The sequence below is a fragment of the Somniosus microcephalus genome, chromosome 9, assembly GCF_052327205.1.
Source record: "Somniosus microcephalus isolate GS21.2 chromosome 9, FLI_Smic_1.0, whole genome shotgun sequence".
NCBI lineage: Eukaryota > Metazoa > Chordata > Chondrichthyes > Squaliformes > Somniosidae > Somniosus > Somniosus microcephalus.
The window spans coordinates 52143553-52159551 of record NC_140995.1 but is presented as its reverse complement, the minus strand read 5'-3'; positions in this window follow the sequence as shown (position 1 = coordinate 52159551).

Sequence of the window (15999 nt, the reverse complement as noted above, 5' to 3'; positions counted from 1 at the left end):
TCCCTGCCCCTGCACTTGCTTAAAACCTGTTATATCTCTAACTTTTTCCAGTTCTGATGAAAGTTCATCGGCCTGAAACGTTAATTCTGTTTCTCTCTCCAAAGATGCTGCCTGACCTGCTGAATATTTCCAGCATTTTCTGTTTTTATTTCAGATTTCCAGCATCCGCAGTATTTTGCTTTTGTGTTGATGTAGAAGAGTAGTTAGGAGTTCATTTATTTCAGTTAAGTAAGATAACCCACTCATGCGGAGAGGTGCAGCATGTTCATTATTTTTATATTGTTCCATGATCTGATTATGACTGTTGCTCTTCTTTTTAGTTTGTAATGATTTGTATCTGGCCTCATCCTACCAAGTGTTTCCTCAGTCTATCTTTGAAGAGATGTGCAACAGTAAATGAATATCTAGTTCAGATCATAAGGGAATTCTATTGTTCAGCTCATCCAAAACTCTGCTGGTCGTATCCTACTCAGCATCAAATCCCACTTGCCTATCACCCTGTCCTTGCTGCCTACATTGGCTCCCGGTCTGCCAAAGTCTCAGATTTAAAATATTCATCATTTTGCTTAAATCCCATTATGGCCTCATCCCTACCTATCTTTGTAACCTCACCCAGCCCTTCCCTCTGTAAACTCCTCCACCCCACTCTCTTCCTTTAAGATCTTACTTCAAGCCCACCCCATTGACCAAGCTTTGGTCACCTCTCTTAAACTCTCCTTCTTTGGCTGAGCATCCCTTTTCACTTTATGGGGGGAATTTTCCGGGGGGTCAGCGGGTGCGATCGGTAGCGGATCGGGTGGGAAAGTGGTTTTTTTTTAACAGCGGGTCAGGACCCCGCTGTCAACCCACCACCACTTTCCTTTACCAAATGTCGGGTCTGTCAGCGCTGAGCAGACCTGACACACAGCGACAGGGGAGGTGGTTCAGGTCATTATGACCTTGTTAAGAGAGGATTAACAACAATTTTGAGCTCACCTTTAGAATTTACCAGCTCGCCAACAGGGTCCACGCTGCTTGGGGATCACATCTGTTAAACTGGGCAGGAGTTGAATGGCCATGGAATCATCTGATTACTTGACAGCTTGAAATATGCTATAAAAGCTCCCATCTCACAGCTGTTCACTTTCCAAGCTCAGAAGCTGTTGCTTACTGCACTTGGAAGACAGATTGAGCTTTATATAGGTTGCAAGTGTTTGGAGCAAACTCTCCATAAGCATGTGGAGGGAGTCATGGGAGAGCCTGGGTGCAGCCGTGCATCTCTGTGCAGTGCATGTCAGTGTTTGCAGCACCTCAATGCTGTAGAACACTGAAAGTACAAATGTCAAAGTGAATTTGCGCATGGTCCCTTTAAGGAAACCGGCTGTTGACGTGTCATCAAATGACGTCATCAGATCCGCTTCCTTCAATTGGCCGGAAAATGTGCTGGGTGGGCTTAACAAGCCCAATAAGGGGAAAGTCATGTCGGAGGCTGGGATGGAGCCAGCAGCGAGGTCGGGACCCGCCCCGACCTTGCCCGCCATGAACCTGCTGAGGTATGGAAAATCACAGCCTATGTCTCTGTGAAGTCTTTCTACCTTAAAGGCACTATATAAATGCAAGTTGTGGTCCTTGTTATGAGCATCGGTAATCAACATCACTGTGGGAAACTGGCTGGCAACCTCCTTATGAAACTCAATGACAGATCTGTGTGTTGTCGCCCTATATAAAGATTTTAAAAATTATTTTCCGAAGGCACTGACAGAGTTCCATTTTAAATTCATAACATGTTAGCCAATCTAAGGTGGAAAAGATAGAATAAAGCAATTTTACAGTGTGAAGCAAGGAGCTGTGTTCCCACCACATGTCAAACTGCCTCACTGACAGTGTACACTGCTGAACTACCTTAACATTATTACGATAGCAAAACACTGCAGATGTTTGAAATCCGAAATAACAACAGAAAATGCTGGAAAAACTCAGCAGGTCAGGCAACATCCGTGGAGAGAAATTTGAGTTGACGTTTCGGGTCGAACCCTTCTTCAAAACTGGAAAGAAAAGAAAATAGATCGAAGGCAGGGCTGCGATCGGACAAAAGAAGTAAAAGAAACAAAAGTAGTAAAAGAGACAAAAAAAGGTATTCGAAGCTAGACGAGATGGTAATAGGCTGAGATTAGGTGTGAAGTGTACTGGCAGGGCAAGAGATAGCTGCCAGGTGTGAGAGAGAAACAAAAGGAAAGGGGGGGGGGAAAGGAGTGGAAAAATTACAAGAAAAAATGTAATAGGGGCCGAGGTTATGATCTGAAATTGTTGAACTCGATATTGAGTCCGGAAGGTTGCAGAGTGCCTAATCGGAAGGTGAGGTGCTGTTCCTTGAGTTTACGTTGAGCTCCCGTGGAACAATACAAGAGGCCAAGGACGGTGAGGTCCAAATGGGAATGGAGCGGTGAATTAAAATGACAGGCGACCGGAAGCTCGGGGTCACCCTTACGGACTGAACGGAGGTGTTCCGCAAAGCGGTCACCCAATCTGCGTTTGGTCTCCCCAATGTAGAGGAGACCGCATCATGAGCAGCGAATACAGTATCATGTTCTACTCGCTCCCCATAAATGGTGGTGTTAATGCTTTCTTACACTTACACTGTGTAGACTTAGGGGTGATCTGATCGAGGCTCATAAGACGATGAAGGGACTAGATTGTGTTCGAACTGACAGTTTGTTCCAGTGAAGTAGGTTAGGGAGGACCAGTATTCAGAGTTTTAAGTTGTATAAGGCTAGATCTAGGTTAGATGTCAGGAGGTGGTTCTTTTCCCAGAGAATAGTAGACCTCTGGAAGAGGCTGCCGTCTCGTGCGGTGGATGCTGATTCGCTGAATTCCTTCAAGTGAGAGCTGGACCTGTTTCTGATTGGGGCAGTGATCCTCTCGTATGAAAGGTAGGCACTGAATAGAATTATCAATGCCAGAGTGACTTCCTGTACTAGTTACGATTGCCGAGGGGAATTGAAGAGGAATTTCCAGATTTTTCCCCCCAAATCGGCTGGGTTTTTAACTGATTTTTTGCCTCTCCCAGAGATCACATGGTTTGGGGTGGGGTGGAGTGTATATATTGTGACACACAAGGTATCGCAATTGTGTGGGACAGGTGAGATGGACCAGAGGGTCTTCACCTGTCCGTCATTGTTCATATGTTGGTATGTTCTGAGGATGAATAAATAAATCAGCCTTGCATGGTATGCGGAACAGGGTTAACAGGATTCTATAAATCTCTGATCTTCACAGGGTGAACTTCACCTTGATGGCTGGTATAGCCAAAAGGGTAGCAGTTTGGTGCAAGAACCACCTTTGCACTACAGCCATGCCAGGTGAAGAAAAAATACTCCAACAAAAGAATCCTTGATGCTTAATAACCAGAACAGCTCCTGCACGGTTAACATTTCTAAAATAAATTGAAAAATGATACTAAAGCAGGGAGAAGAGACTAGAAAGATTCATAGATGCATTGAAGCGGAAGCTAGATAAGTACATGAGGGAGAAAGGAATAGAAGGATATGCTGATGGGGCTAGATGAAGAAGGGTGGGAGGAGGCTCGTGTGAAGCATAAATACCGGCATAGACCTGTTCGACTGAATGGCCTGGTATCAGTATACATGTTAGAATTAACAGCATCATAAAAGACAGACAGAGATACTCAACAATCTTTTACCTGAAAACTAAATGGAAAGTAATGGAAAGTTACTTTTCAAGTAATTTCCAGCCTTTGTAAAGGTTATGAGTTGCTGAGTAGAATGTGCCGTGTAACTATTTGGATTGCAATCTGCTCGACCCTGAACTCTGCTTCCTAATGTCTCAGTCTTTTCCCTTCTCCATCCTCTCAGGATGTCCCTCCCAGTATTCCATTCCCGCCCTCGCCCTGATCCTCCTCTCAGGCTTTCCCTCCTTGTATTCTGCAATGTATATACCTTTAAGTGGGGAACTATCTTTTACAGCTCATGTATACTGCAGTACCGGCAGTGACCACACCTGTATATAGCCCTGAGTAGTAATCTGTACAGATCAGTTCCACGGTGAGCCACGTTGAGTAAACACCTGTTGTACCATTCTCCGCAGTCTGTGTCTTATTATACACGGACGCAACATTGGCGACGAGGCAGGTTCGAACCTACCTGCAACTCTGCATCACCTCCCGGGGATTCGTTCCTGGAGATCAGTGGATTGGAGGTCAAGGCCAGAGACTCGGGCGTCGACCACGGGCAAACGCCCAGTCATCCAGCAGAGACTCGAGAATTGCGGGGGAGGCTGTCGAGAGCCAGGCTTGGCTTTCCAGTCAAGGTGGTCCAGCGAAACGGGCTGGAAACAGGTAGTGCGCAGACCCTTCCCGGACAGCGGCGGGCTAGAGCCCGACCGAGCGGCACAGCAACGGGCCGAGCAGCGTCGACGGGGGAGAGAGAGAGAGAGGGCAGAGCGCACAGGACACAGCCGGTGTTCAGGGGCTGAGCAGCGTCGGAGAGAGGGAGAGAGAGACGCGCAGAAACCTGCGAGGCGCCGCCATTGCCACGAGGACCGCCGAGAGCGGTGTTGGCAGCAGCGCAAGAGAAACGCGTGAAACCTACAGGGTGCCGCCATTGCCACGAGAACCGCCGGGAGCAGCATCGGCAGCAGCGGGGGAGGAAGGAAAGCATGGGAGACGCCATTTTAAGCCATTGGGAGACGCCATTTTAAAGCACACCCAAAATGCCGAAGAGTGGCAGTATCACCGCATTTGACAATGAAGTCGAAGATTGGACTACATATGTCGAATGAATAGAGGTGTACTGCAAGGCAAATGGGGTGTCAGATGACAAGAAAGCGTCGGTATTGTTAAATTTATTGGGTGCAAAGATGTATGGGTTATTACAAAATCTAGTAACCCCAACGAAGCCAATGGAAAAGAGTTTTGAAGACATAGTAACGATACTAAAGGAACATTTAAACCCCACACCGCTGCTGATAGCAGAAAGATTCAAGTTTCACAAACGGAACCAGCATAAGGATGAAAGCAATGCTGATTATTTAACAGAACTGCGCAAACTATCGAAACACTGCCAGTTTGGAGCGGGACTGGCAGATACCTTAAGGGACAAGTTTGTGTGTGGGCTTCAAAGTGAAGGAACCCAGAAACGGCTTTTATCTGAAAAGGACCTTACGCTGGAAAAGGCTTTCAGCATTGCGGTATCATATGAAGCAGCAGCACGGGGCGATGCAGAGATACAACAGAGACCGCAAGAATATGACACAAACGAAATGTCATATGGAACAGAGAAGTGCTATCGCTGCGGCAGAACAACACACGACCAGAATAATTGCTGGTTCAAAGACCAAGGGCCCTATTTTCGGCTTGTGTAGGAAATGGTCGGATTTCCCCGAATGTGGGGTTTCTGACACACATAAAAAAGTGTCAGCCAGCCCCACGCAATTTTCCCTCAATTGGCCAATTCATTCCCAGCATGTGCGAAGCCTTGCTAATTGTCTAAATCGAGTCAGGAATCCCCACAGTATGATGTCATCATTTGTGGTGCTTTCAAGGTCCATGGCAAGCACTGCATCCTCTGAAGGCTTCCAAATGAACCATACAGGATGGCATAAGGAGCCTGCAGCAGCTGTGGCCAGTGCCAGACCCGGAGCTGCCTTCAAATTCGACGAGGCTTCACTGCAGGCATTATTGGATGGGGTTAGGGCCCACAGGGAGGTCCTCTTCCCTAGGTCAGGGAGGAAGAGGCCTCCCACTGAGACCAATGCTGCATGGATGCAGGTGTCAGCAGATGCCAACTCACTGGGAGTCACCAGAGGAACCTTGGCATTATATCTCTAACTCCTTCCTTTACTCCCCCACAGTACCATCCAGAGCCCCCGTCCTCACTGTGGAGGAGGAAGAGGCTGTGCAGCCAGACTCCTCAGAGGAAGCTCCAACCTCTGAGGGTGCAGCGTCAGCAGAAGTAAGCGCACCCAGCACCAGCGCAGACACTCACACCTCGGGGGGACCTTTGGGACATAGAGTAGTGTTGTCACCTGGTGTTTCACAGCTGACAAGTGAGCCTCAGCAGATTCTGGAGACAGGGACAGCAGTGGAGAGTCCTTGTTGGAGGGCGCAGGGCTCTGCCAGCTCAGCTCAGCTGCGCTGCATCTCGACCCTCTGCCTCTGGGTCCATCCGCAAGAGAAGAGGTGATGGATCTCCATGCACAGATGCAGGAGTCTCTGGCAGGTTTTGTCTCCAGGGTCGCTGCGAGTGTGGAGCGAATGGAGGAGTCCATCGCGACCATGAGCAGAGCCTTTGTGGAGTCATTGGTGCATGAACGCAGCACCATGGAAAGGTTGGCAACCTCCATGGAGGAGATAACTCGCCAGCATACGGAAAACATGGTGAGTGCTCATAAGAGAATGACATCTCTTGAGGAGCGTTGGCCATCTGTTGAACAGAGAAACCAGATCTTCATGGAAGTCCTTCTGAGTAGGACAGCCAGTGCAGAAACGGGTCCCACTGGCCCCCTAAAGCGCAGCAAGGTGCTCTCAAGCCACTTCCAAGCGCTGGCCCCTTCTGGCTTGTGCAGCTTCAGGTGAGTGAGCAGCAGCCTGGTGCTCCTGGTAATCATCCTGCTGTTCCTGGTTCTGCTGCTGCCACCTCTGCTGTTGGAGATCCTCTAATGCCAGGAAGGGAAGGTGCCAAAGGCCTCCCATGCTTCTAGCAGATGCCTCGGTTGAGGAGGTCCTGAGTTAGGGTGGTGAGAGGGGCTTCCCAGGAGCTCACACTGAAGAAGTGTGTGAGGCTCCAACTTTCTGCAGCTGCTCCTAAGGCTTCAAATAGTTCCCCCAAGCCTTGATCAACAAGGTCCTGCAGCTTGCAAATGCTGCCTCTTTAAATCTCTTCAGCCCTCAGCGACCTGCTGCTGCAAGCAAGCCAGCTGTTTTCACGCCAGCTCTCATCGGCGGGGATCCCCGCAGGCGGGTTTCAGGTGGGGAAAGCCCCAAAGTCGCAACGGCACGGGAAAATCCACTTCAACAAGCAGATAATTGCTTGTTAGTGCTCCGACGACCAGTCCCGCCAGCGGCGGGCGGGACTGAAGCGGGGCGCGTGAAAACGGCAGTCCGAAAGTCGGACGGGGCGGGGAATCAGGCTGGGGGGGTCCCGACCCGCTTTTTCCGTGATTTTCGGACCACGGCCGCATGAAAAGCCGCCCGACAGTTGCCCGAAAATCGGGGCCAAAGTGTGCAGACAGTGTGGAAAAGTAGGACACATAGCACGAGTCTGCAGGTCGGGAAAGAAAACCAGCGATAAGAAACCGACCAAAGGAAAGTACAAGAAGGTACATAAGATGACGGAGAATAGTTCAGACGAACAAAAGAGTGATAACGACTCCGAAAGCAGGGAACTGAGTTGTCTGAAACTACATAATGTGATCACAACGGCGGATCACCGAACCATTTGGGTCACTCTCAAGATAGCAGGAGTCCAGGTAAAGATGGAATTGGACACAGGATCAGCCCTAACAGTCATAAACCGACGGGACTATGAGCGGCGATTCTCACACGTACCCTTGAGAGATACAAACATTATTTTGAAGACGTACACGGGGCAAAAAGTCTACCCCAAAGGAAAATAAGGGTGACCGTTATATATAACGGTAAGGAAACACCAAAACTAGACCTGTATGTATTGCAAGATGGAGGACCACCATTACTGGGACGTGAATGGATCCGGGAAATACAACTGGATTGGCATTCCATACAGGCACTGACTGTGGCTGACAAAAAGGATGACGACGTCACACCTGGGTGACTGTCAAAGATCCTAACTAGCGCGAAAGAAGTGTTCCAGCAAGGACTCGGAACACTAAAAGGCATGACAGCGACAATTAAAATTGAAGAAAATGCAAGCCCAAAATTTTTTAAGGCCAGACCGGTACCTTATGCGATCCGCCCAGCCATCGAAGCAGAGCTGAAGAGTCTGGAACGTTCAGGTGTACTGTCCAAGGTAGACTGGAGCAAGTGGGCTACACCCATCGTCCCTGTGATGAAAAAGTCGTTGAGCAGCATGCCTGGGGAACCAAGGAAGGTTCGCATCCGTGGGGACTTTAAGGTAACAGTGAACCCGGTCCTTCACACCGTACAATATCCACTTCCGCGGATTGAAGATATTTTCGCCTCGCTATCTGGAGGGAAACGCTTCACTAAGATTGATCTGGCCCAGGCGTATCTGCAAATGGAGGTAGAAGAAGCATCAAAAAAATACCTCACAATCAACACCCATAAAGGTCTCTACCAATACAACCGGCTGGTATTCGGGGTAGCATCAGCTCCGGCTATTTGGCAGAGGGCAATGGAACAAGTCCTGCAAGGGATCCCAGGGACCCAGTGTTATTTGGACGACATCCTGGTCACGGGCGAAAATGACAGTGATCACCTTGCCAACCTGGAGCAGGTGCTCACTAGATTGCAGGAATATGGGCTCCGAGCTAACCACCCCAAATGCGAGTTTTTTAGAAAACGGATCTCGTATTGTGGCCACGTTATCGATAAAGAGGGGTTACATAAGTCCCCAGAGAAGATTGAGGCAGTAGTCAAGGCTCCAGCACCGGAAAATGTGTCACAACTGAGGTCGTTCCTCGGGCTGGTAAACTACTACCATAAGTTCCTGCCAAATTTGTCTACAATACTACACCCACTGAACACCCTACTGCAAACTGGGGTGCCATGGAAGTGGAGTGACGAATGTAGACGAGCTTTCCAGAAGAGCAAAACACTAATCACATCGAAAGAGGTATTGGCCCATTACAACCCAGCATTACCAATTTAGTTGGCATGTGATGCGTCACCCTACGGCATTGGAGCGGTGCTGTCGCACAAATTCTCAGACAGCTCAGAGAGGCCAATAGCCTTTGCGTCACGATCACTAACCTCAGCCGAGCGTAACTACGCCCAGATTGACAGGGAGGCCCTCAGCCTAGTGTGGGGAGTGAAAAAGTTCAATCACTATCTGCACGGGCAGAAATTCACCTTGCTGACTGATCACCAGCCTCTTGTCTCCATTTTTAATCCGAAGAAGGGCGTTCCGGTGATGACTGCGCAACGACTACAAAGCTGGTCACTTTTTCTAGGGGCGCACCACTATGAGATTGAATATAAGGGCACGAAACAGCATGGAAATGCTGATGGGCTATCACGCCTGCCACTGCCTACTGCGGAGGAAGCACCAGCAGTGGATCCTGTCGAAATATTCCATTCGACTATAGTTGAATACCTACCGGTAACTAACGCTTGTATCGAAAAGGAAACCCGAAATGACCCGACACTGTCTCGGGTATATGATTTGACGGTGAAGGGATGGCTAGCACATGGCGACTCACTGTTGCCAGCATTCTCGACAAGGAGAGAACAGCTGTCAGTGTGCCGGGGTGTGATGTGTGGATCCCGAGTGGTAATTCCAACCAAGTTAAGGGAGAGAGTGCTCAATGAGCTTGAAGAGGCTCATCTGGGAGGGGTAAAAATGAAAAGCCTAGCCAGGGCTTATGTGTGGTGGCCGGGAATCGATAAACAAATCGAGGACCTGACCAAGAGCTGCTCAGGATGCCAGAGAGTCCAAAATGCACCACCACAGGCCCCTCTACACACATGGGAGTGGCCCTCATCTCCATGGCAATGGGTGCATATTGATTTTGCTGGTCCATTCATGGACTCAATGTTTTTAATAGCCGTGGATACGCACTCGAAATGGCCTGAGGTCATCAAAATGTCCTCCACCACCACGGAGAAAATTATTGCAGTCCTACGGACCATTTTTGCCAGGAATGGCTTGCCAGAACAGATTTGCTCCGACAACGGACCACAGTTTGTGTCCGAAGAGTTCCGGAGGTTCTTGAAAAAGAATGGGGTAAGGCATTACACATCCGCCCCGTATCATCCAGCCACAAATGGATTGGCTGAGAGGTTCGTACAAACCTTTAAGAAGGCAATAAAGGCTATGTACAATGACAACATTCCGCTGCAGCACAAGGTGGACAATTTCCTGTTCGCCTACCGGAATGCGACACACACAGGCGACACAGTCACCAACCAGGCCCCAGCCATGATGTTCTTTAACCGAAGGTTAAGATCTCGCCTGGATTTGCTCAGACCAAACGTACGAAGAGATGTTGAGAGTAAGCAATTCCAGCACATCCATGAGAAGCCAACAAGGAGCTTCAATGTAGGGCAACCAGTCTTGGCCCGCGACTAGCGAACAGAAAAATGGCAGCCAGGAACGATATGCACATGGCAGGGCCCACTAATGTACACAGTGGACGTTGGGGAGAGCATCGTGAGACGCCATGCTGACCAGATCCTAGAGTCACAGGAACAAGTCAACCCCATGCCTCGCCTATACGTACCTGGTGATGAACCCGACGTGCAGGTCGCATCTACCCCAGAAACAGTAGCATCGGAAGCTGATGAACCAACCGACGACAGGGGGCCAGAATCGCCTCTGCACCAAGAGCAAGACACTCGGGAAAGGCGCTATCCAGAAAGGATCAGGAAGCCTCCCCAAAGACTGAATATATAAATAGACTATTTTCAGCTAATGTTGCATGTTAAAAGTGTTAATTGTAATTAGTTTGATATTTAATTGTTAAATGAATGTTATGGTACTGTTAATCTAAAAGGGGAGGAATTGTAATGTATATACCTTTAAGTGGGGAACTATCTTTTACAGCTCATGTATACTGCAGTACTGGCAGTGACCACACCTGTATATAGCCCTGAGTAGTAATCTGTACAGATCAGTTCCACGGTGAGCCACGTTGAGTAAACACCTGTTGTACCGTTCTCCGCAGTCTGTGTCTTATTATACACGGACGCAACATATTCCATTCCCGCCCTCGCCCTGATCCTCCTCTCAGGCTTTCCCTCCCAGTATTCCATTCCCGCCCTCACCCTGCTCCCTCCTCTCAGGCTTTCCCTCCCAGTATTCCATTCCCGCCCTCGCCCTGATCCTCCTCTCAGGCTTTCTCTCCCAGTATTCCATTCCCGCCCTCGCCCTGATCCTCCTCTCAGGCTTTCCCTCCCAGTATTCCATTCCCACCCTCGCCCTGATCCTCCTCTCAGGCTTTCCCTCCCAGTATTCCATTCCCGCCCTCGCCCTGCTCCCTCCTCTCAGGCTTTCCCTCCCAGTATTCCATTCCCGCCCTCGCCCTGATCCTCCTCTCAGGTTTTCCCTCCAAGTATTCCATTCCCGCCCTCGCCCTGATCCTCCTCTCAGGCTTTCCCTCCCAGTATTCCATTCCCGCCCTCACCCTGATCCTCCTCTCAGGCTTTCCCTCCCAGTATTCCATTCCCGCCCTCGCCCTGATCCTCCTCTCAGGCTTTCCCTCCTTGTATTCCAATCCCGCCCTCACCCTGCTCCCTCCTCTCAGGGTTCCTCTTCCAGTATTCCATTCCCGCCCTCGCCCTGATCCTCCTCTCAGGCTTTCCCTCCTTGTATTCCATTCCCACCCTCACCCTGCTCCCTTCCCGCAGGCTTTCCCTCCCAGTATTCCATTCCCGCCCTCGCCCTGCTCCCTCCTCTCAGGCTTTCCCTCCCAGTATTCCATTCTCACCCTCGCCCTGATCCTCCTCTCAGGCTTTCCCACCCAGTATTCCATTCCCCGCCCTCGCCCTGATCCTCCTCTCAGGCTTTCCCTCCTTGTATTCCATTCCCACCCTCACCCTGCTCCCTTCCCGCAGGCTTTCCCTCCCAGTATTCCATTCCCGCCCTCGCCCTGCTCCCTCCTCTCAGGCTTTCCCTCCCAGTATTCCATTCTCACCCTCGCCCTGATCCTCCTCTCAGGCTTTCCCACCCAGTATTCCATTCCCGCCCTCGCCCTGATCCTCCTCTCAGGCTTTCCCTCCCAGTATTCCATTCCTGCCCTCGCCCTGATCCTCCTCTCAGGCTTTCCCTCCCAGTATTCCATTCCCGCCCTCACCCTGCTCCCTCCTCTCAGGCTTTCCCTCCTTGTATTCCATTCCCGCCCTCACCCTGCTCCCTCCTCTCAGGCTTTCCCTCCTTGTATTCCATTCCCGCCCTCACCCTGCTCCCTCCTCTCAGGGTTCCTCTCCCCGTAACCCATTGTCGTTCTCCCTCCATGTAACTTCCACGATTAACATGTTAAAAAAACTTAAGTTTACTGCAATTGAGAGCCCGCATTAAAATAAATGACTTGTGGTGTGGACTATTTCCCAATTCTCAATACTGTATTTTCCGAGCAAATCCATAATTTATACTTAGTTATATTTTATTTTTGTACAAGAAGTACAAGTGCTGTCTTCAAGATATTGATGATGTGGACTCTGCTCGAGTGTAACATTCTGTACTGAATGGACAATGTAGCGGGCACTGCGACCTTCTGTTGCAAATCCAGGAAGATTTGTTGCTTTCACAGCTCCTTCTGTGGACCAAAAGGTCACATTTGTTGCAACAGTGGGTCAGTTCATGATTAATTAAAAGTAATTGGGCAAAAATCCCAGGGCTCTGACACACACCTGTTGGCAGAGCGAGGATGACTTAATTCTCCCGAGTACTGCGACATCTGCTCCAGTCAAGCTCCGTTCACTTTGTGAGTGTGCTCAGATTCTGATGTTGTTGCTGCTGCCCTGCCCATGCTGGGGCCCATCGACAGTGTTTGTGCTTGGGAGGAGAAGTGGTTGGGGGCAGGGGATCGGGCACGGGCACAGAACTGGTTAGAAGTTGAGGTCACTGTGTGAAAGATGAGGGCTGGTATTCGAGAAGACCCACTGAGGTCGGTGGAACGATGAAGAGTTGACTGTGCGGGGACTTGCGTGGACTGGCCTTCAACAAAGTTGATCTGGTGTCTGAAAAGACAGACGACAGCCTGTACTTCATTGACACAGGAGACAAAAGAAAGATCTGCTCCATAATAAAGGAAAATTGAAGCCTCTACGGATCGACCTCATTCTACAGTCGTACTGCAATGCATGCCCGTAGTGCAATCCACCCATCTCTGACAGACACTGAAATTTTCCTGATGGGGAAGAGAGGCTACATTTCCTGTTTGCTCGCTCCCAGCAACAAGCCTCGCACAGCAGGAGTGTGTATCAGGAAACCGCAGCCCCTGGTTTTCTGCCCATTAATATTAATGGATGACAACGTGCAACAGGCCCTCTATCCTCCATTCTCGATATTTTGATTTCCGCTCCCAGCACGCCTGCATCAAGAGAGCATGTTGACCCCCATAACTACCTATAGGTGTTCTACAGAGGCTGAAATTTCACAGCAGTTCCACTAGTCTCTAATGGCAGAAAAATTTCAGACCCTTAAGCTTTATTCGTACTTTAAGGCTTTATTTTATAGCCAATGCAGCAATATAGAATCATACCACATAGAAGGAGGCCATTCAGCCCAGCGTTTCTGTGCCAGCTCTTTGAAAAAGTGATCCAATTAGTCCCACTCCCCCTGCTCTTTCTCCATAGCCCTGCAAATTTCTCCTTTTTAAGTATTTATCCAATTTCCTTTGAAAGTTACTATTGAATCTGCTTCCACCACCCTTTCAGACGGAGCATTCCAGATCACAAGAACTCGTTGCGTAAAAAAACGTTTCCTCAGCCTGCCTCTGGCTCTTTTGCCAATTACCTAAAATCCGTGTCCCCTGGTTACCGACCAACCTACCAGTGGAAACAGTTTCTCCCTATCTACCCTATTAAAACGCGTAATTATTTTTGAACACCTCTATTAAATCTCCCTTAACTTTCTCTGCTCTGAGGAGAAATGTATCTTCTTTACTAAGCTGCAAATGCTTGGCGTTGTGTGAGTGAGTATCAGACTGTAGAAGTTACGCAGAGGGTAGTTGATTATCATTTGATTTACATTTTTTATGGCTTTTTAATGCACTTTCTCTTCCATTGAACATGCTGACTCATGCTGGGGGACAGTTGTACAGTTCCATGGGCATCAGCATTCCTCTGGTACCTTGACCAAGTTATGAACCGAAATAGCAAGTGTCAGCAGAACATCCCTCTTGAGGGGCAGTGGTGGAGGGGGATTACAGTCCAACCCAAACCTATCCTCAACCCATGTTCACATATGTGGCCTTTGTAGCAGGAGGCACTGGATAGCAACCAGGAGCAGGAACCCCCATTGATTTTTCCCTTTCCTAATGACACCATCTGTAGTGTTCCTACTGTTGCTAAGTGGGGACTAAGCTAACTCAGCACAGGCTTGGAGCGAACCTGGGACCTTTCCGTTGGCAAAACTACACACTTACACGTGCAACCACCATCACTGCAAGGCTTTGAAAAGAAAGAACTTGTTATTTATGTAGCACCTTCCATGACAGTAGGATGTCCCAAAGCGCTCCATGGCCCATTAATTACTGTTAAAGAGCATTCACTGTTGTAATGTAGGGAAACACAGCAGCCAATTTGTGAGCAGCCACATCCCATGAACAGCAATGAGATAAATGACCAGATAATTTGTTTTTAATGGCATTGATCGAGGGACTAATGTTGGCCAGGACATCAGGAAAGCTCTCCTCTTCTAATCGTGCCATGGATGTTTTACATCCATCGGAGGGTCCTTGATTTAACGAAAGGCAGCATCATCAGCACTGCCTCAGCACTGTACTGAAGTGTCAGTCCTAGATTACGCGCTCAAATCTCTGGAGTGGGGTTTGAACCCACCACCGTCTGACGCAAGTGTGAGAGCGCTGAGCCCAGGCGGATACGTATACTATGTTGATTACTGCAGTAAAATCTCTCCATGAGCATTTACATGAGCTTGTTTTGCAGTAATGATGTGTGGAAGTGGGAAAAGCTTCAATGCAGTAATTACATGTTAACATTGCAGGAGTAGTGAATCACTGTCACCGCTCTAGTGATTAAAGGTTTTATCATTTTGCCTGAGCCATATGTTTTGCTCTAGTAGATGAGGGGAATAGTAGTTAGCAGAAAAAAATTGAGGTGACCAATAAATGACCACTGGAAACGAAAGTGCTTTAATATTCAAAAGCCAAATAAAACTGGGTGGAAGGCATCAAGGAATCCTTCATAAAACAAGGGCAGAAGATGGGGATTTTTTCACAACTTTTTAAATACAGGGGCAGAAATGGAAAATTTTCAAAAAGTCAGACCTATTATCCTTGATACTTATGTAGGCAAATATTAGAATCTGTTGGAAAGCAACCAATCTCAGCTCACTGAACAAGAGGAAAGATAATTCTCAAAGAGCTTCACAGAACCGTGATCCAAAAATGGAGACCGAGCCAAAGAAGGAGATATGAGGGGTGACCAATAGTTTGGTCAAGGAAGTGGGTTTTAAGGATAGTCTTAAAGGAGGCGATGGAGGCGGAGAAACACAGGAGCTTAGGAAGGGAATTCCAGATCGTGGGGCCTAGGTGGCTGAAGGCATGGCTGTCAATGGTGGGGTGAAGGGTTGGGAAATGTACAAGAGGGCAAAATCAGTGGAATGGAGAGTTCAGGGAGCGGGGCTGCAGGGCTGGAGGAAGTTACAGAGATATGGAGGAGTGAGGCCATGAGGGATTTAAACTTAAGGATGAGAATTCCAATACATTTGTCAGATAAGACTTTCTGTTCACAAGCACCACAATGGTTTCTGCATAGTTGGTCTTGTCTGAAAAATTTATTGGAGTTCCTTATGGCTAAAAGACATCAGTTGAATGATATTAATTTGCTGGATGTTGAACGCCTTGACTTTCCTGAATAAGGTTCTGCAAAAGCTTTTTTGAATAAACTTGCAAATTTGGCAAAATTATAGGAAGCTGAAAGGTAGTAGTCAGTAGTGATAGCTCAAACTGGAAAGTAGGCTGATCCAATTCTAGCACCTCTGCTATTTATAAGTTATCTGGAAATGAATATTAAAAGCAGAATGTCTAATTTTGCAGACAATACCAATTTATATGGGAAAGTTGAGAGGCGACAAACCCAAAGACATTTAAAGCTACTCATCAAATGAATCCCTAATGGAATTTAGCATTATAAACTGTGAAGTACCGGCCTTAAAGTTC